The 24948-nt window shown below is 45.3% G+C and overlaps 1 protein-coding gene across 1 annotated transcript in view; it reads right to left on the reverse strand.

Annotated features, from left to right (window-relative positions):
* The window catches only part of LOC142775088 (synaptogenesis protein syg-2-like), a 244640-nt gene that overhangs the window by 116327 nt on the left and 103365 nt on the right, over positions 1-24948 (reverse strand). The gene's annotated exons all lie outside the window — the stretch shown is intronic.

Genomic DNA, 24948 nt, shown 5'->3' on the forward strand with positions numbered 1-24948 from the left:
AGCTTACAAATAGGCTCCGACCTTGTGATTTTAACATTCGTCTGTGAAATCGGAACACTTCGACAGAAGAGCTTTGTTCTTATTTAGGTGACCAGGAGCAATATTTTTTAATATTTTGAATGTCTGCTTTCGATTCCGCAGTGCATAGGTGGCTGTTAAAATACAAGTGGCGTTAAAATTTAACGATGCACGTGCACTAATATCACAATGTAGGTTACCTGTGCTCTGGTGACTGCTAAACCCTAATGCAATGCATTCAACAGCAGCGAATTTCAGATGCGAAGATTTTATGGTTCAATTCAATCCAGTGTACCTGTCGCGTGACTGCCCTTATTACCCATCTCCTACCCTCTCTCTCCTCCCCTACGCTCTCTTTCTCTCCCCTCACAACGCCAATGCGGGCAGCGTCCCATGGTCTACACTCGTTCCCCCTTCTCTCTCTTCTAGACATCCCTCCCCGGTGCATTTACACATCCAGTGTGCCTTCGCAACCTCACCTCTTTCTCTTCTAAAGTCCCCACTCTCTCACCTCAAAACACCGGCGTCGACAGCGTCTGTTACCAAGTTTCTCGATTGAAAAGGGTGGCTGCTCATGCTACACAACCGTTCACTGGCCACCCCATATATATAGGCACTGTATTTCGACCTCCAAGGTAGTACCAGTGGAATAGTTCTCCTGTGCTTTATTGAACAATAAAAATTCGCAGTGAGCGCGTTAACTAAAAGCAGACTGCGTGTCTATGTGTCCAATTGGCGTCTTTTGTCTCTTAATGACCATTACAAACGATTGGCATGTTCCAGTAGGAAACACCGGTCCATCACAGCGCACTTTGTGCCTCCCCAGGTCTCTCTCCTGCTCAACTCCGCAATGAGTGCCAGCGTCAACAGCGTCACCAGTGTAAGCATTACCGTCCGCTGTTTTGCATCTACACATGATTTCATTTAGCGGGAAATGGTGTCATTTTTAATCGCGCAATCACTGCGTTTATTATCGCACTGACTTTAGATGTCTGTTCGAAGAGGCCATCATCTTAGTTATTATCTTCATGATGGCTGTTACATCGAGCCAACTATTTGTGTTCTGACGAGGAAATTGAGTGAACTCTCACGTGAGTCAACTTGAAGGGACGGAGAAACAAATAGACCTCTCCCTGTTTGTAAACAGTGTGACGTCACTGTGTGTACCCCACCCACCACACCCTCCCTCAGAGCAGGTGCTGGTTGGCAAGAAAGTTCCGCCGGTGGCATCTTTTTGCATAGCACAGCTGCGTGTCAGCATTCTTTCGACAGAAACTTCTGCATTGCTATGTTCTGATATCACAACTTTTGAAAGAAGGTGGTAGCCGAAGGGTCACTGCTCATACAGTGTGGAAATTGGCTCAGTGTAGGTGGATGGATAGAAAAACTTTAATTTAAAGTACTGAGAGACGGAACTATAGCACGCAGTGGGCTTCATCCACGTACATGAAACCCATAAAAAGTCTTATTTTTTTCGAAAGCGAACGTTCTTGAAAGCACACAGTGAATGCACGTTGAGAAATATTTGCATAACATGGATGTAGCTTATTCAATTTCCATCGTGGCATGTGCAAAGCAGTTTAAAACGAGGCACAGCATTGGCGGCAGCGAGGTTATAAGCTGCTGTGCGCGACGTCACGAATAAGATTCTCATTCAATGCGAAAAAGTCTGATCAGGGATCAATGAAAAAAAAAGAAACACTTCTTGCTGTGTGTTAGGTGGACGTTAACAGATCCTCGTGAATATTAAAGTGACATTCTGCCGCAGCGTTTCTCAATAACCCAGTCAAAATTCATGTGATGAGACCTGACAAGTAAATTATATATGATATTATATGGCACAGTTACTTTGCTGCAGTTACACCTATAACGTGTTTTCGTACCAATATTGCTCCTTTAGGCCTGATACACAAATTTATAATGCGCATTGTCACTTCATAAGTATCGGGCCGTAAAAGTACAAAGTAGATAAGAAACGAAAATCTCCACTGTTTTCATTAACACGTATCAGCTATCTGATAATACGAGTTATAGCCGTGGTGACGCGTATATGCAGATTCGCCAACACTATAAATAAATGCCGCATACGAGATGTACCAACTTGCAGATGATCGCGTGAAATGCAATTTTACCTTCAGTAAAATGTCAGATCGTAAAGTTCCGTCGACAACCGGTTACTGCAACCGGCCCACAACGAGTACCAGCGTTTTCGCACAGGACGCATCACGTTATTCACACTGCACACACTACGCACAATATTCCCAATTTCACCGTCCATAAAGGTGGACTAATATTGTCGATGCCTTTCAACGCACACTACACGCCGCAGTCAATACTGGGTGATTCCACGAGAGGTCGACACGAGTCCAAACGTTGATATTTTAGATGTTATTGAGCATTTTATATTTCGTGCACCTTTCACCAGGTAGCCCGAAAGTCAACTTCGTTTTATGATTAACGGCATAACTTACGAGAGAAAACATATCAAACTTCACCAACACGTAGGCACCAAATTCGTCACCTGTCATTTTCAAAAATTGCAGACGCTATAGAAAGACAAATATTTTGTTTCAAGGAAGATATTTTTCACCTAAAATGCATGTCTAATGAAAAATGAATTCATACGGTTTCAAGTTTTTACACCTTAAAAAAATAGCTTTTAAAAATGTCTAATTTTGCGACAGTGTAAAATAAGTTACGTATTCCCCCCCTTTTTTTTCTCCGAAAGTAATGCAAGCAGCGTTTTCAAACTTGACACGTTTTAAGGATATAGTGTGTTGATTAGGTACATAAATTATTGCAGCCGTAGGGCAAATGAAAGTTTTTATATGTTGCCTCACAATTCTCATACTGGCGAAAATGTGTTCTACTGAAATTTGAATAATAAAAAAACCCCGTCTTCGATTTTTCCTAAAGTCTCGTAAATAGACAACCGAAGGCCATCATACAGTAATATAGATAAACATGTTGCATTATTTTGTTTTTAGCGACAATATTCGTGGTACAAATCAGAGCTTTTCGAGAATGCGCTGATAAATTGGAAATCTAGAAATCAGAACGGAAGAGTGGCATTAAGCTTCAAACGCGAGTAAACGTGACCGCATTTGGTGAAAAAAGGCTGTTTTAGCAGATAGGAGTAACTATTTTGAACACGGTATTCTACAGTATCTGAATTCACTGTTATACGTAGAGCACTGAGACTTCTAATATGTGGTGCCTCTCCATTACTGACACACAGGTGGAGCTGCTGTGACGGCCATGTGTTTGCAACACGTTGGGTAAGAGAATGAAATTCTGAATGAGTTCATAAACGATATACAACAAATTTTTATCATTTGGGACACGAAGACTGCCGCATTAGACTGAAGAACACGCTTTAGGGCAAGTCGTCATCCGTCGTCTGCTCTACAGTTGAATTGCTGCGCGTCGCATCTTGGAGGCAATGCTTTAGATCATATGGTTCAAAGTAGGGGCAAAGATTACGCCTCCCGTAATTTTATCGACAAAAACATTGTGAAATTCATTTTAACGTACTATACTTCAGTTTTGCATCCACAGTGCAAGTGTCCACAAGTATCCACAGTGCAAGTATTCGCAAGTATCCACAGAAGCTATCGCTTCTAAGAGTGACGAATTTTCGACATGGTTATTACGAGTTGTAGCACCAGCGTACCCCCGAGACGGTTTTGTCATGACAACTCGGGCATCACGTCTGGAACAACGTTTTCGAAACCTGGCTCCGCCATCACAACTTCTACGTTCTTCTTTACGTTCCAAACGAACAATTCAAATGATTTCCAAGTGTGATAGTTCTGCGCAGGTACTGAAGCACACACATGGCTTATTTTCATCAGCCATACGGCCGCTTTGTCTTGGTGATGCTACATGCTGTGGCGACTGTAGGACCAGCAGGTCTCATTTTGGTAGCGGGTCCCCGTCATAGAACCCATCATCCAACAAGTCAGATGAGGCGCTTGCGGGATCGACAAATATTTATTTAGATGGTTAGGAAGAGAAGTAAGAGCTCGTTCAAGAACTGTATGCCTAAAATTAAACAAAATGTATTCCGCTTAAATTACGCCATGTTGCAAACCCTGGACACACTGTCCGCATTGTCAGCCAACACGGCGCTCGATGGTCTCATCGCTCCACTCAGGAAGACGGGGAAAGCCACCACATAATGCACGTGAAGAGTCAACAGTGTACTAATTGTTGTCAAAATCAAGGTCCAAACACACAACACCAACGCTTTGCACATGACACCATGGTTTCGCGCATGGCCGAGGGTCCTAGCTGACCGGAGTTCCAAGAACTCTCCCGGAAAATATGGTGATTTTCGAAAAAACCAGCTCCCGGCACAAGTGCCAAACTTGTCTGTGCCTCTCTGCGTTCGCGTAGAGCAATGTAGCAGCCTAGCAGGCTTATTGTAAAACATGCCACCCCATATAGCTGCTACTATGTAGAGGTGGGGATTAAAGAGTAGTCGACTAATCCTTCGTCGTTTATTAAAGTTACCTCTTCACAACTGCAAAAATTCAAAATTTCGCTCTCCTTAAAAGGTGCAGCTGCAATCGGTTTGATTTTAGCTGCTACTTCAACTAACAAATACCAAACTGGCTCAGGTCTCTCCAAATGTACGGTGGCTTCGAAAATGACCCTGATGCCATGTTATTTGTTCGGAATGCATTTGTAGTTTGTAGGAAGACTACAATGACCTTTCCTGTCTTGTGAGTTTTTTTAGCGCTGAACTGGTCCAATGACAGCATTGTTCACGCTTGACAGAAAGCAAATCTGCCATTCTCTACGGCACCTTCTCGCTTAGAATGCGTCCCAAACTTATCGCCAGGTTTACAGTCGCCGAAATAATTTTAACCCTGACGACCGTCATAACAATGCAGAAACGATGTCGCACCACCACCAATAGATGCACTATTTAGGGGTTGCTCGCATCAGCTACGTGAGGGCTTCATAATGCAAAACTTCATTCAACTTATCTAAAAAATGGGCCCAAGTTCACAAATAAAGTTCATTCAACTGAAATATTCATTAGTTATAATTTGATTTACATAAATAATTTTGGCATAGAGTGCTCAGAAAAATCACCCGGGATTTTTCGGAGGTTCGTTATTCTCAAAAATTTGCTAAACTGACGATCGCATAGGTGAGGGTTTACTATATATATATATATATATATATATATATGTATATATATATATATATATATATATATATATATATATATATATATATATATATATATATATATATATATATATATATATATATATATATATATATATATATGTGTGTGTGTGTGTGTGTGTGTGTGTGTGTGGTTACAATTTTACGTATCAGTACACTATCTAAAACAACCAGTTATACGAAGAAGAAATAAAAGAGACCAGAACACAGCCCTGGAGCGTAGGAATTATCAACCCCGTCTGCCATCTACAATTGCAAATCTTGGCAGCCGCTGACATTTCTAAGGAGTATTACATTTTACGATACACAAATGATCACCTCATGCTCACTACTTTATTGTCAGAGTGCATTTGTTTTATCGGATACGATTTGCCACACATTGTGGCAGCTCCACTCCGTCCCGCCAGCCCACTAGAAAAGTGACAAAAAGAGCGTGTCCTGAGAAACACACTGGTGCAGTAATTGGGCTACCGAGAAAGTGACAACAGTTTTAGTGGAAGGCACGAGGTCATTTTTGTTACTTATTATGAAGCGCTTTTTGCAAGATGGGCGGTACTCTGGGAACTCTGAAAGATTGCTGGTACTTTGTTAGACTAGCGAAATTTTGTTTGGATGGCTGTGACGGCGATAGTGTTGAACAGCTATCTTCGCGGAGATTCCGGTGTCGGCGTAGGCGTTGTTCTTTGTGAGCGTTTGTCCGGGCGGAAAATTTTGAGATAGACGCACATAAATTAATACAAATCTTCAGTTCAAGAGAAATCGAACACAGGCTTTCTGCGTAGCAAGCAGGTATGCTACCACAATGCCATGTAACGGCTGGTAACTGTTACAGATGAAAAGAAAAACAAAACCTATACGATTGTCAATCAATGCAAAAAGTCTTCTTAACGCATGTACTACTTCTTGACAGAAATGCATAATAGCACTGGACCTGGAAACATGTGAATTGCGCAGCAAGTGCACGGTTCAAAGGCCCACAGTGCTCAGGCATAATTACTATTAAGCGGCATCAACAGCATCCAGAAAGCGTGCTCGTGTAATCTTATGGCTCCTTAGAAAGTACTTCGCCAATTCACACAAAAAAAAATCCCCGCCATATTCAGAGAATGAATGATGTTAGAGGAGCTTGCTCGTAGGTGCACGGGGCGTTTCTTGGCGAGACCATTTCGGTAGAAAGGCTTGTTAACAAGCTGGCGCAAAACGTACGTCGAAGGCAGCGTTGTCGGGCACGTTCCGAGGCTGGTACTGCACACTGTTGGCCTTGTGGATTGGCAAGGTAACGACCTGCCTCTTTATGCCATACTGGCCGCTGTCATTAGTCAGATGCTTAGCGCTCATAAATGAATGACGTGGAGCTATCAGGAGTTCTTCAAAGGGGTTGAGAGCAGGTAGGTGAGGAGGATATCGGTACCCGTGCGTAACGCTAAACTTGTCACGTGCTGCTGTGCCTACGAAGCGACGAGAACAAAGTGAACGTAGTCGCGAGGAGGCGAGTGCTCGGGCCATTGGAAACCAATGCCTTGAATGGCGGCACGCCATTTCGTGAGCATTGTTGGAATCACCGGGAGAGGTGACCGGTGCGGCGACCTTACGCGTCGACTGAAGAAGGGTGCTCTGGCCATACTGGTGTACACGGCGGAGGCCATCGTACAAAGCGTGAGCTTAAGAAGCTTGCCGAGCGAGCTCCTAAAGGAAAAAAAAGAAAAATGATGACGTAGTAGGCACTTGTCAACTGCACGCAGCAGGAATTCCACGACACATCGAAACGAAGAATGTTTGGATTAGGTACTCGGCTGCTGACCCACAGGTCGTGGGATGGAATCGCGGCTGTGGCGACTGTGTTTTCGGTAGAAGCGAAAATGCTGTAGGCCCGTGTGCTCATATTTGGGTGCACGTAAAGAAGCCCGGGTGGTAAAAATTTTCGGAGCGCTTGACTGCATCCTCTTTCTTATTGATAGGGTAATTTTGGGGCGTTAAACCCCACGCATCAAATAAACGGAGAATGTCACGTGCACAGACTTTTATTCGCGGAATGGTTTATGTATCCACAGAGACTAGGTCGGCAATTGAGAAAGTGATGCGAACAAGGGTCAATTACGCTATCGCGACTAAGTCTTGAAGACCAAGCTCGAGAATCCTTCAAGTTTCAATTCACGCGCAGTCAAAATAAAGTATCCTGCACTATGCCGTCTACACTGCGATGAACTTGTAGCCCAAGTTTAAACGAGAATGGGGATTAAGGGGAACATCGAAGTGAGTCTTGATTGAAATCTGCGGCAAAAATAAGCACAGTCGTCCCACATTTGGTTACAACAATGGGCAGGTTATATTGCTACGCAATGAAAAGTAAAAAAAAAGAGAATTTGTTTGCAGCACGTAGTTACACTTTGTGATGAAGCGCTAAGTAAGCTAGAGGGCAGATTATTTTTATTGGGCAAAAATTGATCTCATACTTTCCCAATAGAAAAGTATTGGTGTGCTGCCCATCGGTTCTTTAGAATCGAACCTTTTTTGCGTCCTTTAAGGTGTCCGATGATCTGAAGTCGATGGACTGAAAAGGGATGCTGGTAGGATGAACAATTCTATCGAATGTATTTTGAGTCTGTATGGAGTGCAGTAGCATGGTGAATGAATGAGTGAGTGAGTGAGTGAGTGAGTGAGTGAGCGAAACAACTTAATTAGGCTGTAGCATGTAGTACTTTTGACGTCTCGCAACGGCAATTTCTAAAATGACAATCAAGGACGTTGTTAAAAGAAAGCTAATGTTTTTTGAAGAAGCTCTAGCGTTTGTATGGTTTCTATTGCACGTTTTCTACAGTTAAAGATGTAAAAGCGGGACACAAGTCCGTGCCGTACACTCAGAGCCATGCTTTTATTCAAGACGTGATGATATTAACGTTATGAATCAGAACGAAAAATCTCACGTGCCTGCAGCTGCTCATACTCTCATTTTAATTGCAGTCTAAGGAGCACCAAAACTTAAAGCGCACTCTCTTCTTATCTTTCACGAGAATGTTTTCTAGGCGTCAGGTTGCCTGCAAATCAAATTATTACGGCATTGACAGTTGAAACATTACAATTTCATCACTCAGGTGCCGCCGACATCAGCGTATGTTTGAAAAAAAAAACCAAAATGGGAGCGTATACGCTGGGCCTTTGTGACGCGTGTGTGTAGCGTATCTTTTCTATTCTTCTTTTTCGCTTCTGTACTGACGCTACCTACTTCTAGGTAGCGCTGTTCGTATATTCAGTTGTCACCTTCGTGACGGCTTGCCTGTCGATTTCTCTTCCGCAGCCTCAGTAGTCACATCATTTGCCATTATCTCTGTTTAAAATTTTTTTTTCGCTGAATGGCCGTCTCAGCATTCAGTAACAGTGGACCCGCGACGTTCACTCCTTTCAAAGCTAAGTTTAAATCAGTCAATGTTCTACTTTTTTCATTGCGCTATACAACAACCTCGCCCTAACAAATTATTCTGTACCGTAGACATCACATGAATTTTAGCTCAAACTGTTAATGCATTTCCGTGAGGTGTTAATTAGCAGTGATATTTTTAATTATTTGCGATGTACCAGACGAATTGGTGTACACCAGAAAGCAACAAATAAAGCGCACATGATGTAAGGTTGCGTACGTAGGAGAATTAGAAGGTGGATGTCTTTATGTGCGTTGGAGTTCCTTCAGCCAACGCCAACGAAAGAAGACATAGCTAGTGAAAAAAAGAAAAAAAAAACTATCGCTAAATGTATGGCATGAGTGACAATACACGCTCGAAGGTTTTCAACTTGCAATAGGTCATATAGACCAAATGTTTAAACTGCGTTTAGATACTCTACGCGCCTCAGCTTCTTTTTTTAATGTTGTTTTCAACGCAGTTGCCGGACTTAAAATTTTAATAGTCAAGAGCGAAATGCTATAGGACTGCTGTTTCTTGTGTATTGCTCGCGAAACGGCAATGGTAAAAGTCGTCCTCAATAAAAAACACAGAGAGCCGTAGTGATGTGCCTCCGTCAGGACTGTTGGGAAAAAAAACGATGAGCCCAATCTTCCCCCTGTGAAAAATTGCCAGAGAAAAACATAGACACTACAGGGGCTATTCAGTCAACAGATGGCCTCACGAAGTCACGTTTGTTTCAACACAGCGTTATTTTTTTGTTGTACGTAACTGGCGGCTCAATAGCGCACCTGAGGACAACTTCAAGCACGTCATGCGTGCGCTATAATGCAACCACCTGAGGGCATCTGCTGGGTTAGGGTCTGTGGTTCTTCCACGCTTGGTCAGCTGGGCAATGCTAGCCGGTTTTACCCGTATTACAGCGTCACAATAATTATCTGCAAGAAGAAAGTAGTACCGATGATTTGATACATAGGTTTTGTGTGGCGCATTGGGGAGAGGAGAAGACCCGTCCAGACCCGCATGTGTTGATATCGTGTCTTCGAGAAGGCTGAAGCGTGGTTACCGTGTGCAAAGTCCGAGTTTTTAGACTTCTGTAGACTAATGTATTAGTTTTGGCACAATATTGCTTTTCATGGCCAGAAAAGACTGAGTTCGCTGTAGCAATAAAACCATTGGTCGAAAAAAACGATGCCTCCAGTGTACTGTACTCTTCCCCACACATCACCCAAGCTGAGAGAAAAAAACATCCAAATAATGCGTTCCCTCCGTTCACAGGCAGCTTACCGAAGCTCGCTGTGAGTGGCAGCCCCGCGCGAATCGTGGGAGCAGTTTGGCGACGGGCAGCCGACAGCCGAGCCCTGTATAGACGTAACTGTCGGAGTCACTCCTGCCATTCGGCCCCGGTGTCATCAATATGCATGAAGCAGTCCCTTGCTCGTATTCTGGGCACACCATCAGTGTATTAAGCGTTGCACTTATTATCATGAAATGGGATGTGAGAGTTTTATGAAGCCTGTGCACGCTCATTAATATGGTGTCGCGTAGTTTCGCCCATATCGCCTTTCATGTCTTTGCAATGGTAAATAATGAACTCGCATTTTGTATTTGCAACGTGGTGATACGAAGTACAGTATTTGTTTTTCCCAGTCCACTGACCGTCTGGGATTGCCTCATCTATGGCCATAACCGGAAAGTGAGCGAAATGTTTTTTACGTATGTGTATTGGAAGACCCAACAAACAAGTCTGCGCGCGTGTGTATGTGTAACAGAGAGAGATAGTAAGAGAAGAAAACTAAAAGTATTGTTTTGACGCAAAAATCTCCGCATTATGAAAACCTCACTATTAAATACGAAGCATTTCTTAGCGAATTTCGGTGACTTTGAGCGTATCTATCTATCTAGCCGCTTACGTTTGAGGGCTCTCGTGGTCGCCCCCTTAACTTGGCGTGAACCAAAATAAACGTGGGAGGGTAAGATGGTCTGACGAATATGACGCACTGGTCTAGACATGAATATTGTCCCATTCCCGTCGCATGCGTCGCCAACACTTCCCACCAGATAGTGGCACATACCCATGGATGGGTATGTGCCGCTGGTATGCGGGTATGTGCCACAGGTGATTGACACTTATAGTATCTACCCAGAAACGACGAGAACACAGAACACACATGGGCAATTTTAACGTGTGAGCGTTAACCGCACCCGACACCGGTAGCGTCGATCCAACGAAGGCATATGATAAACATCAGTGTTAAGAAAATCCAGACATAGGCAGCGCTGACCCCCAACGAATAATAAATTTCAGTGTCCCAGCAGAAATCGAACCCAAGCATTCTGAGTGGCAGTCAAGCATTCTGCCACAGAGCTAAGCCAGGTCCAGGAACGTCTTATCCAATAGACGCTAATCTTCGTGAAAAGCTTTTAGTGATTCACGCTCAACATCCCTCTGCATGCTTCGCATAACGTCGATTCCCAAGTACGTAGGATCTGCCACGATTTTTCTTCTCACTTCTTTTCATTCAAATGTTCAGATATCAATTAAACTTTCTCTTTTTGTTCGTAATTTTTGAACTAGGTTTTATAATCCTTGATAAATACATAATAATTAAAACATGACATTAATGTCATTTACAAGTCCGGCAAAAAACACTCCGACGCCGACTGTCTCTCTCGTGCGACGGTCGACCAACCGCTACCCGACGACCCGGATGACGACTACTTCTTGGGAACGATAACTACCGACGACTTTGCTGAACGACAGCGGGCCGAGCCGGAACTTAAGGCCCTAATAGAATACCTTGAAGGCAGGACCGCCGAAGTCCCGAAGGTATTCCAGAGCGCACTTTCGTCGTTCTTTTTACAAAACGGTCTCCTACAAAAGAGAAACTTTTCACCGCTTCGAGCTAAGTACCTCCTTGTGGTGCCTTCAGCTCTGCGACCAGAACTCCTGCAGGCCCTGCACGACGATCCGACGGCAGGGCACCTCGGTGTTTCTCGCACGCTCGCGAGGATACAAGGTACTACTGGCCACGTCTTACCACCGACGTCCCTCGTTATGTGAGGACATGCAGGGACTGTCAGCGACGCAAGACACCACCGACAAGGCCAGTGGGACTTCTGCAGCCAATTGGTCCACCTTGCCAACCTTTCCAGCAGATTGGTACGGACCTACTGGGGCCGATCCCGACGACGGCTTTCGGAAACAAGTGGATCGTGGTAGCTACCGACTACCTCACCCACTACGCCGAGACAAAAGCCCTGCCAAAAGGCAGTGCATCCGAGGTAGCTAAGTTCTTCGTCGAAAATATCGTCCTACGTCACGGCGCCCGGGAGGTCCTTATCACCGACAGAGGAACGGCATTCACTGCCGACTTAACTCAAGCGATCTTGGCATACAGCCAAACAACCACCGGACGACAGCGTACCACCCACAGACCAACGGCCTCACCGAGCGGCTTCACAAGGCGATCGCCGACATGCTGTCAATGTACGTCGATGTCGAACACAAGACGTGGGACGCCATTCTTTCGTATGTGACCTTCACATACAACACGGCGGTGCAGGAGACGGCGCAGATATCTCCGTACAAATTGGTCTACGGAAGGAGCCCGGCAACGACGCTCGATGCCATGTTACCCAACGTCACCGACGAAGAAAACCTCGATGTGAGCGAGTACCTTCAACGCGCCGAAGAAGCCCGACAACTCGCGCGTTTCCGTATCAAGAATTAACAGACGACCGACAGCCACCGTTACAACCTTCGACGACGCTTCGTGGAATACCAGCCCGGTGAACGTGTTTGGGTGTGGACGCCGATACGCCGACGTGGACTAAGTGAAAAGCTTCTGCGACTGTACTTCGGACCGTACAGGGTGGTTCCACGTCTCGGCCCACTTGATTACGAGGTTGCCCCCGATGGCATCACGAACTCTCAACGACGCCGATCGCGACCTGAAGTCGTCCATGTCACGCGCCTCAAGCCGTTTCATGCACGTTAACAAACTGAAACAGTGTTTTTTGTATTTTTGTTGTATCGTAATTTATTCATTGTACTTTCTTGCATTATTATTGTACCTTCATCTTTAGTTAAAGCATCAGGATGATGCCTTTTTTTCAGAGGGGGGCAATGCCACGTTCCATTTCCCAAGTTTTTGTTATCGTCCCAAAACACCACACGATTCTCAGCGCAAACCGCGCCTACAGTTTTCGAGAAGGTTCCGGACTGTAGTAGATCATTTTGATAAGATCACGCCCACTGTGCGAACGGTACAGATTGTTCTGGAACCTACGCCACCGCCAGCGATAACGCTAGAACATTCGACGGCAAGAGTATAAATTCCGACGCGCTTCGCCGCTTGTCTGTTGTTGAACGAAGGCCGACGCTTCGTTCACCGCTATCAGTCCGAGACTGCTATCTGTGCGAGACTGCTGCTGTGATTGGACTTTCCGTTTACCGGGCACAGGTTCGCCCAAATAAACAGTTAAATCCCAACACAAAGTCTTCTGTCTTCGGCCACGTCACGACCCCGTGACAATATCCTCGCAGTTCCTATCCGATAGTCATTCGCGAAGAGGAGATGACCTTAGCGTCGTGATTTATTTAGCAGTGCCTGTTGAACATAAAATATTGTACTCTTAGCCCGATAGTAATAAAAAAATTTCTTACTTATAAAAGCCACCATAAGCAATTTACACAAGCTGGGTTTTCATAATTGATCACTGAAATCATTTTTGGTATCTTCATCTACGCAATCTCTTCTTTGCTACACACTGCTCATTTCTGCCTGTACATCAATCACAGGGAACCACCGCTTATGTTTCGTACTCTCGTTTAGCTCTAAATAAGAGGTTCATGTGAAGCATTAAAAAAAGGCATGCTAGAGAGCAAGCTTAAAAACCAGAAATGTATATTTACAGTGGAAGAAGTGTATTTGATCACTTTGGATTAGGTGAAAGATCGGTAATATGTTTCAGCGTTTTTCTGCGTATTCCTCTTTTCATCTTTTTGAGTGGTTGATGTTTCAATCCTCTAGTTGCAATCGCGCTTCGAGGCCAAACGCAGCGCGAGTGGCTTTCTCTTCAGGCTCAACTGGTTGGCCCTCACAATAAAATGGAACGAATGCAAAATGAACTCAGGCAGCCCTTGTTGTGGGCTGTGCGCAGCGGCAATAATGGTTCTGGGCGAATGAGGCCGATACAGCGCGTAACCGGCTCAAGCAGAAAATGCAGTGGTCTACATTGCAAAGCAAGGGGGCAACCTAACGTTCGGAGCCATTATTCAAAGGCCGGCGCTTTGGCGCGGCACATTGAAGCCGGGCATGCATCACGCGGCATTTGTTTTCGATCAGAAGTGGCTGAAAATCATTTAGGCGGTGGCATGGGCGGCCGTGCATGATTTGGAGTCACTTGGATCCGTAATGATCTTCAGAGACGAAGAGCAAGAACAGCTGGAGCAAGGCCCCACTGCCACCCCTCCTGCTTTCGGGCAACCCAACGATTGCGCCGCATCGCGGCCGTTCCCACTGGCGGCGCCGTCCATCATGCCGCTGGGGAAAACTGCGCCGCTCGAGACGTCATGGCCAAGGCAACTGGAACATATGTTCCGGGGCCCTCGACTCTCGAGAATTTCTCGAGACTCTACGTGATTGCGTTTTAGTGGGTATTAATCTTTATTCGCCCCCGCTTTGTGTGCTTGTCTGTCTTGCCAGAACCTTCCACCGAAAAAGAGCACTGTGCTTCGCCGTCTGCTTGGCGATTTATGAACTCTGGGCAATGAGACCAGGAAGCGCGGTGTATACGCTTAACGTGTGGGCTTGTTGCGTGGGGAGTGAGTTGTTCCGGTAGCAGCGCTAAAGTCCGCTCTGCTAGCGCCACCCACAAACTTGCTGCCGTCTTACACCTCCGGAGACCGACGTACCTTATGGCTCATGAGGCCTCCCGGAACGCACCTTCCGGATCTCCGGAGACGCTCCGACGTGAAACCGGAAAGCGGTCTGAAACTATGTCTCTTATCGGTTCTTGGCTATACCGGGGAATGTACTTTCAACTCTTTGAGCTGCACCGTATGTGTGCGTTTGTCACGTTTTGCGCTACTTCTGCGACCACACGCATTATTGTTTTTCACTTCCCTGAGACACTCCTGCGTCGCCCTCTTACCCTCGGTTTTGCCAGGCAATGTTTGTGCATGCTTGTATAGATACGTGCGCGCGTTTTCACAACGCTTCAGAGATAATCGACTGGCACGTTCATTTCCGTGAGGCTTCTTAAAAAATGTTGGCGGCTGATTGAATTTGCGCCACGAAGTGCGCTGTGATGGGCAGAACTCATTAATGACCGTTGATTTAGTGCTTGTCACTTGTGGGGCAGAAACTAAACGTTCGTGTTTGTACCAAGGAGTGGAGCTGTCTCAGACTATGTAGGATCGTGTAGTGTGAGCGCTTGCGTGCTACTAGAGCAGATGCAATTTTGAGAATAAGTGAAGAGCTAACAAACTATCGAACAAATAAATACGGATTATTTGCTAGAATCTAGCTAGACATCTTCGATTATGTACGCACTAAATACTTGAAAATCTTTATGTGTATATATATGTGGCCGCGGCTCTCACGTTTAGGGCAAGGGCGAGCGAAAGACTGAAAAGCATCCTTATTTAAAAGTATTCTTATTAAGCCTCCCTATTTAGGAGGTAGAGGGGGAGGGGGAGAGGCTTATTCGAGCTCGCGACCTGCCTTAGCTGATCCGCGAGGTTGGAGCTGGGAACGCGCCACCACAGTTGTGTAGTTGCCACGGTGCTCGACTGCTGACCTACAGGTGGCGGGATCGAATCCCGGCCCCAGCGGGAAAAGTTTTGGTGAAAGCGAAAATGATCGAGGCCTGTACTTGGACTCAGTGGCACGCTAAAGAAAATACCACAGATTGTCTAACTTTCCCGATCCCCCTCTACGGCACCTCTAATAATCATATCGTGGTTTTGTGATGCTAAACTCTACAAATAATATTATTGTTGTTGTTATGAGGTTTGAGCTGGTGAAAATTTTTAATAAAGCTCCTTGGCGTGGTATGTGCCGGGCGTTTCAATGGAGAATATTTGTATTTAAAAATGATACACGCATATTTAGTAGGGCTCCAAGAATAATTTTTCCTCTTTCTGCGGTATCACACAGGTTGTATTTTTAATTGAAGTGTATAGACTCATAACGTTTTCATTAATGAGTTCTAATAAATTGGTTTGTTATTCGATAAATTTGGGTTTCTTCGCATATTTCTTGCTTTGTTTGCTATAAACTCAGTCTTGCAGGCAGGTCTGTACTTAATTAATTGTTCATCTAACGTTTTTTTGTAAGTTCTCATAAAAAATTTGTAAATGCGGCTGCTTCTTTGTTAAAACATTTAAATAATGTGTACATTGCTGCTTTTTTTGCGCTTTATAGTCTGGGACGGGTTACGGCACCTTGTCAGGCATTGATATGCCTTTTTGCCAACCCAGCCTTTTACTTGTGTCTACTGTAGTTTCTGCCCTGTACTTTGTACTTTGAATAAAGTTTGAAACTTTAAGATTGTCTGAAACATCCTAACTTGTTTAGGTGAGACCCAGGTTCACTGCAAAAGCAGCATTGCACAGAGCATTGCGGGGGGGGGGGGGGGAAGGGGGAGTTGTCTGGTCGTTTGTGGTTGTGTGTGCAAATGCGTTGACCGGCAGAGCTTGAAGTAATCTCTCCTCCTCTCTAAAGACTTGTGAGGGAGAGGCTATGTTCCGCGGGTAAAGTGGTAATGCGTGATCCCATGATACGTGACCAGAGGGTGCATGCGCTTGGACTCGGCTTCTCGTGCGCCCCGCCGTGGTGGTCTCGTGGCTAAGGTACTCGGCTGCTGACCCGCAGGTCGCGGGTTCAAATCCCGGCTGCGGCGGCTGCATTTCCGATGGAGGCGGAAATGTTGTAGGCCCGTGTGCTCAGATTTGGGTGCACGTTAAAGAACCCCAGGTGGTCGAAATTTCCCGAGCCCTCCACTACGGCGTCTCTCATAATCATATAGTGGTTTTGGGACGTTAAACCCAACATATCAATCAATCAATTGGCTTCTCGTGCATCGAATTGGTGTCACTAGTACCATTTCCGATGGAGGCGGAAATGTTGTAGGCCCGTGTACTCAGATTTGGGTGCACGTTAAAGAACCCCAGGTGGTCGAAATTTCCGGAGGCCTCCACTACGGCGTCTCTCATAATCATATAGTGGTTTTGTAACGTTAAACCCCATATATGAATCAATCAAAAATATACACTAAGAGATTGCTAAGAAAAAAGCCGGAAGGAAGTACATGTACTGCGGAATCAAACCAGCAACCTCTTGACTTTGCGCGCGTAGTGCTAACCGCTACGCCATAAAGCGTATATTCTCTGAAGGGTGACGGCAAGCCAGTTATATACACCATACATCGTTTGACAGTTTTCAGAGCTTCAAAACTTTAGCACTTTATTGGTATCAGTGTCGAGATGGCGCGACGGGCTCGCGGGTGGCACGCTATGAAGGGCGTCGCCTCCAGGAAGCGCCTCCTCCGCGCAGCATGATCTCTCCTGCTCGCGCTTATCAGACCCAAAATTCAAGAGAGGCTGATTGTCACTTCACACGCTGCCAGAACCACATTTAAGAAAAGGGCACAGTGCTGACAACTGCGACAGTTGTTCGCGCTGGTCCCGTGTATACTTGTGCACTCGTTTCATACGTATTTCTTTCTGTTTGAACAGCATACTTTAAGTGTTGAACTGTCAGTCTTGATAGTCCGCGCTCGTCCTTTGTATGCTCGTTTCTTGTGTGGTATCTGCTGTGCCGTGTGCTGCAGGTTTCGAGCTGCTTCCCGTTCTTAACGTGAATTTACAATTTGTTGTTCTTGCTGAAACAATGTACAATAAACGCTCAACTACCTCTGTAAAGACACGTTCCACTTTCGTGTTATACCAATTCCTATATAGGAAGATCAACCACTTTTTTTTAATTCAGTCAATTACGTAATGCTTTGTCCACGTGAGCAATATCATTAACAAATGAAGAAAAGCATCGCAGAACAAATGGGTGAAGGCCCATATATAATCTTTTTTTCAAAGTTTGATGCTGCAGTTGAGGTTGATGAAACAGCCATTTATAATGTTCCACATAATTGTGGCAAAGAAAGATGGCAATGCGAAAGAGTGTGTACCAACGCATAGCTTACTGAGTGCAGATTTTTTTAGTTGACCATCGCTAATGCAAGAACGGCATTTTAATTATCAATATTTAGAGCTTCATAATACGCCTACCATATATTCTAGCGCATGAGCCAACTCAGAATAAGTCTGGTTCTTCTGCGTGAAAGACTTTGTGAGACGTGGATAAAACGGCAGTTCACGAAGAATTTTTTCACTGCCCAAACACCTTCGCTAATGGTACTTCCAAGATCACGTTCCACTCGGGCCCGTTCTTGCAAAAGTGTTTAGTGCAAGAACATTGTGGTGAAATTAATTTAATTACGAGAAAAATGAGGTAGGGCAAAGGCGGCTAGTTCTGTTCTTGGGAAGGAATATGTTCATTATGTAACGTGCATATATCTATTTTACATTTCAATTCAGAGGAATAGGTTTCTTGCATGGAACAACCAATCTTCCAGTTTTCATGCATTAATGATCAGCACAAGCACCATGCCTTCTAGCACACATAGTATTACGCAGCTGATACTGACCATTTAAAGGGTTCAGTATATAATGTTGATTAGGTATGGACACTGTTGTCTCGCCACAGATTTTATGCGCTATCATGGTGGGGGAATTCACCCATAGCTGGAAAAGCTTTCATGAGTTTTCCATTTTCCCCTGCATAGGGTATGTTCAACCAGACTAATGTGTGATGAACCTCCCTGCCTTCTACCATTTCTTTTCTTCCTTCTTTTCTTGGGCAAACAGTTTTTCGACTGACATTAGGCGATCGCAGCGTCGAAAACACCCTGCAACACTTTCTCAGCATGGTCAGAAGACACTGTAGGTCGGTAGTCAAGTTTCCAGACAACGCTCGCACCCAACGTTACAGCGCACCACGTGGCTTGAAATTTACAAATGATTCTCAGGCAGCGAGAAACATTTCCGTATTCTCTCGAGAAATGATGCCATAAGCCCAAAAGGCCACACCATAAAACCTAAGTTCAAAGTCATTGGCTGATATGAGCACCGTGAGTTGCATAGTTAGAATGGCTGCTGCGGGATGGCGCCAGGCGCTCAATCGCGATCACCTTGAAAGTAAGCCGCACGTTCGAAGAAAAAAAAGAAAAGAAGGTGCTCGCGCTAACGAAGGGACGCATCTTGCTGCCCCCCCTGTCATCCTGAGTAGCCTTTAAGAAGCTCGTTAGTACGAAATTAGAAAAGAAAAAAAAACTGAAGAAATGTGTGACAAATTCCTTTAACTCTTTTCGTACTTGACATATACTAAAATTTGTTGCGGTGTTTGATTCGTGTAGCCATAAGGTCTTTTAATGAAAATATTTAGAAATTACATGGAAAAAAGTGTTTGCAGGGTATTTTCATCTGTGTCACTGTGGTTCAAGTGATTGCGCTCCACAGAGCTAGGTGGGAACACACGCCGCATTTACGTATGTGCGCCACTTACCAGCTCTTTCTCGCTGACACCTCTGCGAAGAGGGACAGTAAAACAAATCAACGGACGCGTATAGAAAGCGAAAGTCGGAGCCGGTCGCCGAGATGCAATCGTCACCGAGGCTCAGCTGTCGCGATATAGCGCCGCTGGCAGAAGGAGAAGCAGCCGTCTCCTTACTGCCGAGAAGGGTTGATGGGGGAGTGCACGAAGCGAAAGCCGCCGAGGTGCGCGCCCTGTCCGGCTAGTTGAAGGGCCGCCGATGCTGCATCCGCCCTCTGCTTCCCATCTCCACTCCCTCTTGCCCGAGCCATCCATCTCTGGCCCGAGGAGATGACATATCTATCGCCGCTGCTTTCGGAAGGGCTTTTCTCCTGTCCCCCGCCGCAATATAAGCGCGCGCATCTCTCAATTCAGGACGCCGAGCTGCCTCTTGCCTATGTGTGCGTGTGGCGTGGCGACGACCAGTAGGGTACACAGACATGCTAGCGCGAGGAGCACGTTTACGCAGACGGGGCGAAGGTAAGAAGGTAGATAAGTAAAGAAAAAAAAAGAAATCAGGAAGCGTGCGCATTGTCGTAGCGGCGCTCTTCTGCGAAGCTGAGCGGGTGTATTCTCGATAGAAAAAAAAGTGAATGGGGAAGAAGTGGGTCTCCATGGGCCGGAATATTGGGCGGAAAGAGAGCTCGACGAATTGTAGGAGTAGTACACCTATGACTGTGGTATATCTGGGTTAGGGGATGGCTTTTATTATACGCCTACGCGGCTCTATCTCTTGAGGCCAAACGACTGCGGCAATACATGCGCTTTTCCGGCGCGACGAGTGTTTGTACATATTTATCTACGCGCGCACGCACACACACATACACCTACCTCGCTTGTAGAGCTGGAGTGGCGCGCGACCGCGCAAAAGTTGGCTGGGTCACGCGGGTCACTCTCAACGCGAGTTGGTCGCGCCGAGCTGGAATGAGGCGTATTCTGTGCACGCTCGCGCACTGCGACCGCTTCCCCTGAACCGCTTTTTTTACCAAAATACTGCGTATTTTTGGAGAATCCAGTGAAGCATCACATTCCACTTTTTAGGGCTTGCTTACGTCGTTTCTGTAGCGCGACCGACGAGTTTCACTTGCAAGCGAGAGAATGACCCGGAAGCCGGCGCTAAGCCCGCGTAGACGGGGCTGACACGTACGGAGAGGAGCATGTGGTCTGACTGTTTTTTTCCTCGCAAACCAACAAACCTCAATGTCAATGCATAGTTTTGTTAGTGTAGTCCATTCAACTAAACCTCCTCTGACAAGGTATAAAAGTATGTTTTCCTTTTTCTCTTGACTCTCTTACCCTGACCGCGAAAATGAAATTATAACCTGTATTCATTTAAGCAGGATGTGGTGAACTAGCCTGTATTATAGGTTAATGCTTCATGATACACGCTGGCTAATGTGTAAATTGTGAATGCTATTACCGAAGCCACTGTTATAGAAACCCTACACATGCAACACTTGTAAAACTGGCCTCGTAACCACCCTAACCAGAATGGTGAATACGCGGCATTTAGGCTATTCATTTAGACTATCCATTTATTCCTTTAAAACCATCCATCCATATAAACCGTTTAGACTATCCTTGTTCTAACGCACCCTTTTTTCTGCAGCTGTGTTTTTCATAGATAACGTACACACTTTCGCTTTTTTACCGGCAAAGGTTAAATATACTAAAGACTCATGTGCAAGCCTTCTAAGCGCACACAAAGCACGTTTTTCTGTACACACAACTGCTCCTTTAGCTACTCATGTAAGTTCTTGTTTCCTATTGCAAGTTGGTCATACATGCTTGTCCTTTTTATTTTTAATAATAATAATAATAATAATAATAATAATAATAATAATAATAATAATAATAATAATAATAATAATAATAATAATAAAGCCAGACTTTTATGAAACATGTTCAAATATGCACACGAGATTACCGCAGAACCACTGCCTGCAAGAAACTTAGCTCAAGGAAGTATGTTTACTTGGGAACACGTGCAACAATGCTGACTTTTTTTCTTTTTTTTTGCAAGCGAGTGTGAGTAAATAGACGTGCTGAGTACTTGCGCGCACACGTGGTATCTGGTCTCCCACTAGGACACGGGAAGAATGACGGTTAAAAAGCGAGCGTACGTCCTCGCTGACAACCGTTTTCTCGGTGCAACATACTTGAGCTGACAATGAAAGAATTTTTCTAAAGCATCACCAATACACCAGAAATAACGCTTCAAAAAGGCACTGGAATTCGAGCGCAAGTCACTGTCACAAATTTGACTGAGCATCCACTTTTCTCATGCGCGTTCCAACGATTTCCGTAAGGAATGAAAGAAAGAAAAATACTGGCTAAACACTGACGGGTGACTCCAAAATAAGCAAATGAAATCTGCGAATAGAGAAGCGAGATACAGGAGGAGATCCCTAGAGCGGCTGTCAGAAATTTCAGGAATCGTCGCCCGGCATGCCCTCACGTTCTTGAGCAAGCCGTCTTTTCGGGGCTTCACTATCGACACGAATGCACCGCTCAGGAACATCCGTGGCACGCTTTTTCCGAAATAAAAGCAAGAATATGCACGGAAATTGAGGATTGAAACTTGCACGTGCAGGCAGACACAAGAAGTGCACTTGTAATAAGGAGTAAGAGGCACCAACCATGGGCGCTGCCTTATCTTCAAAGGTCAAAGTTTTCTAGTGCTGTCATTCGCTCGTACGTTAAATTCCACCGAAAATTATTGCGACACAAATGTCTACTGTGTCACCTCCTTTATAAATGAACCTTGAAATGTTATGTAGCTCAGAATAGATTTCTATGATCTTACTGCCAATAAATGGGGTCATTGTGTGCCACGATGATTGGAAAACATGGTTTGCTGTGAGTTATTGAGACGAGACTGGGTCTTGTTGTTTGATGACATGCGGCTGTATATATTATAATCCAATCACGTATGTTTCATTCAGGATACCTAACATAGCCCTCAGCTGCTATTCGGCTGCTTTAAGCAGTATTACCATCAGTCATTCAGCCTATACCTTCAGTTGTGTAATTTCTGTTGACCATAAGCACTCCCGTCGCATTGATTCGTCTCTTTTTTCAACATAAAATGAAATATGGCTACAGCTTTGATGGGGTGATCAAAAACGGGAATTGCAGAGAATGAGACGTTGGACTAGAGCCGGTTTTTTGGATTTCGGGGTTTTGTCTTTTGCTTGCTACTCTAAAAATTTTCAAAGTTGCAGTGTCCCAACTTGCCCGCCTTTTATCAGTATACATGCATTATCCCACACGTCCTCAATCCCTAAATAGTGTGTGTGAAAGGGGGGGGGGGGTAAACAGACGTTGTACATTGATTGATATGTGGGATTTAACGTCCCATAACCACCACATGTACATGAGAGACCCCGCAGTGAAGGGCTCCGGAAATTTTGACCACCTGGGGTTCTTTAACGTGCACCCAAATCTGATCACACGAGCCTACAGCACTTCCGCCTTCATCGGAAATGCAGCCGCCGCATCCAGGATTTGATCTCGCGACCTGCGGGTCAGCAGCCGAGCACCTTAGCTACTAGACCACTGCGGCGGGGCAGACGTTGTACATACACTATAGTGTTTAACAAATGCCTCCTTTATTTGTAATAGAACAAATCGCTACGGAAAGTTTTGTTTAGCAGTGCCGGCAATAGGTTTCTACGATGCGTATTTGTACATATCCATCTTAATCTTTGCGTGTATTACCCATAAACTTAATTTAAACAAGTACCCACGTGTGGTTCTCTGTTTTCTGTATCCATAAAAAAAATTTTATCTTTCGTAAAAAGTAAAGTACGTAGTCTTAGAGTATTCGTCCTAGAGCAGTAGTCACAAACGCCGCTATAATCCTAAACAACCTTATAGACACATAAAAATTAGCGTCGTTCAACGCCGTTGAACCTGATTTGTCTAGGGATAGTTTGCTTTTGGTTGCTTTGAGCATGAACGACGCCATTGGCATTTAGAGACTTAGCTTCCCTGCATATCTTGGTTCTGGCAAGGACGAGATTTTGTGCTCCCGAATGGCTGGACTTAGCCGACAAACCTTTGACGTGCAGCTGTATAGTATGTCCCATGTGCAGCTGCACGTTGTTTCCACTTGCAGACACGCCTGCGTGCGCCCTTTTCTTGAGCGTGACTAGCGTTTCGCTGGAGGCGTTTGATCAATGTTGCGACGAATGCGCGGGAGACAAAACGCGGGATAAATGTGCTTACACACTCGAGAAACATTGACGTCTCATTAGCTAGAACATTGCGCAGTCCCGCGGGCAACGTGTAATGAATTCCCTTCGCTGCCGACGCGCCTACGAGACGCTGTCGTGACCGTGACAGCTTGAAGATCAGACTGATGGAACCAGGTGTATTTTGGGTTCGTACTCGGAGAAGTACAGCGCTGTCGCTTTAAATTTCAGCATAGTTACCGCTGATTCTCACGCACCACGCTTCCTCCTACCCACTCCTCCAAACAACATTATTTCGCGGAAAACCTCCAACCCCTGCAATGATAGAATGACCGCAGTAAAGCAGTTTATTGAATCACGAACCAAGCTCCGCAAAAATAAAAAAATCACAGCTTTGCCTCACAGGCAAACCAATGAACGCGATACCAACAAAGTGGAAGGCCAAGCGAAGAATGGCGCACAGATTGAAACGTGCCCCATGTTAGTTCGCGAATAAGCGTCTCAATTGTTACTTCGCAGTGCCTTAAAGGCGCGCCCTTTTCGCGAACGAAGATTGTGCAACAAGTGCAGTGACCTTTCTGCGCCTAGTAACTACAACTGAATCGTTCCAGAAAGCCCAAGGCGTACGATTGTCCCCACCGCAAGGTAAGCGAGCACATGCGTGGTCGTCCCCCCTGCCCCCTCTTCGCAGGGCAAAGTACTATAGTAGGAGATGAGAGCACATGCTGTCGCGTGGTGACACTTCGGCGACGCGCGCTCATTACGTCATCACGCTACTAATGCTGAAAACACGCAAGATCCTCCCGAGATGCTCATCGCCAGTGGTAAGTGGTAGATATAAATAGCTTGCCTTTTGAATGTTCAAGGAAGTGCTCCATCGTGGCTAATGCCTCACACTAATAATTCAGAGGTAAGACGTTCGATTCCACGCGCCGTAGTCTTTTTCTGGGCTGTTTTTTTTTTTGCTCTTGCGTTTTCATAGATATAAATACGTATACATATACGGTGAATGACGGTGAAGCCCACATCGACGCCGCCGGCAAAATTTAGCCGAGAGTGTGCATTTAATTGCTATCGCAATGAAAACTTTCGAATCCGTTACGTACGAGCAGAGTTACAGGAAGTTATCACACGCTTTAAGCGCTTCCTCTCTCCTGCCGGCTCAACGAGCGCGCAGGGATGGCTAGGAGAACAGAAGTTACATCGACACACTAGCTTGAGCACGCGTGATGGAACGCGACTGCTCACTTCCATTGAGATTCGTGTACGCGCAATTGAGGCTACTTGTAATGTTCGCAGATCAAGAGGCTCGGCGACAGCGCTTGGCAAGAAGCGCATCCGATCAAACACCACCCTGGATTTGTGTCATCTCTTTGTCAATGGCATGCTGTCTGTTGTTTGATGTCAAACAGCAGGCACCGGCAACTCCGAAAAAAAGCGGGTGCAGTCCTCTGTACAAAAAGTGGGTGCTTGGGAAGA

This window comes from Rhipicephalus microplus, chromosome X (genome assembly GCF_043290135.1).
Source record: "Rhipicephalus microplus isolate Deutch F79 chromosome X, USDA_Rmic, whole genome shotgun sequence".
Lineage (NCBI taxonomy): Eukaryota > Metazoa > Arthropoda > Arachnida > Ixodida > Ixodidae > Rhipicephalus > Rhipicephalus microplus.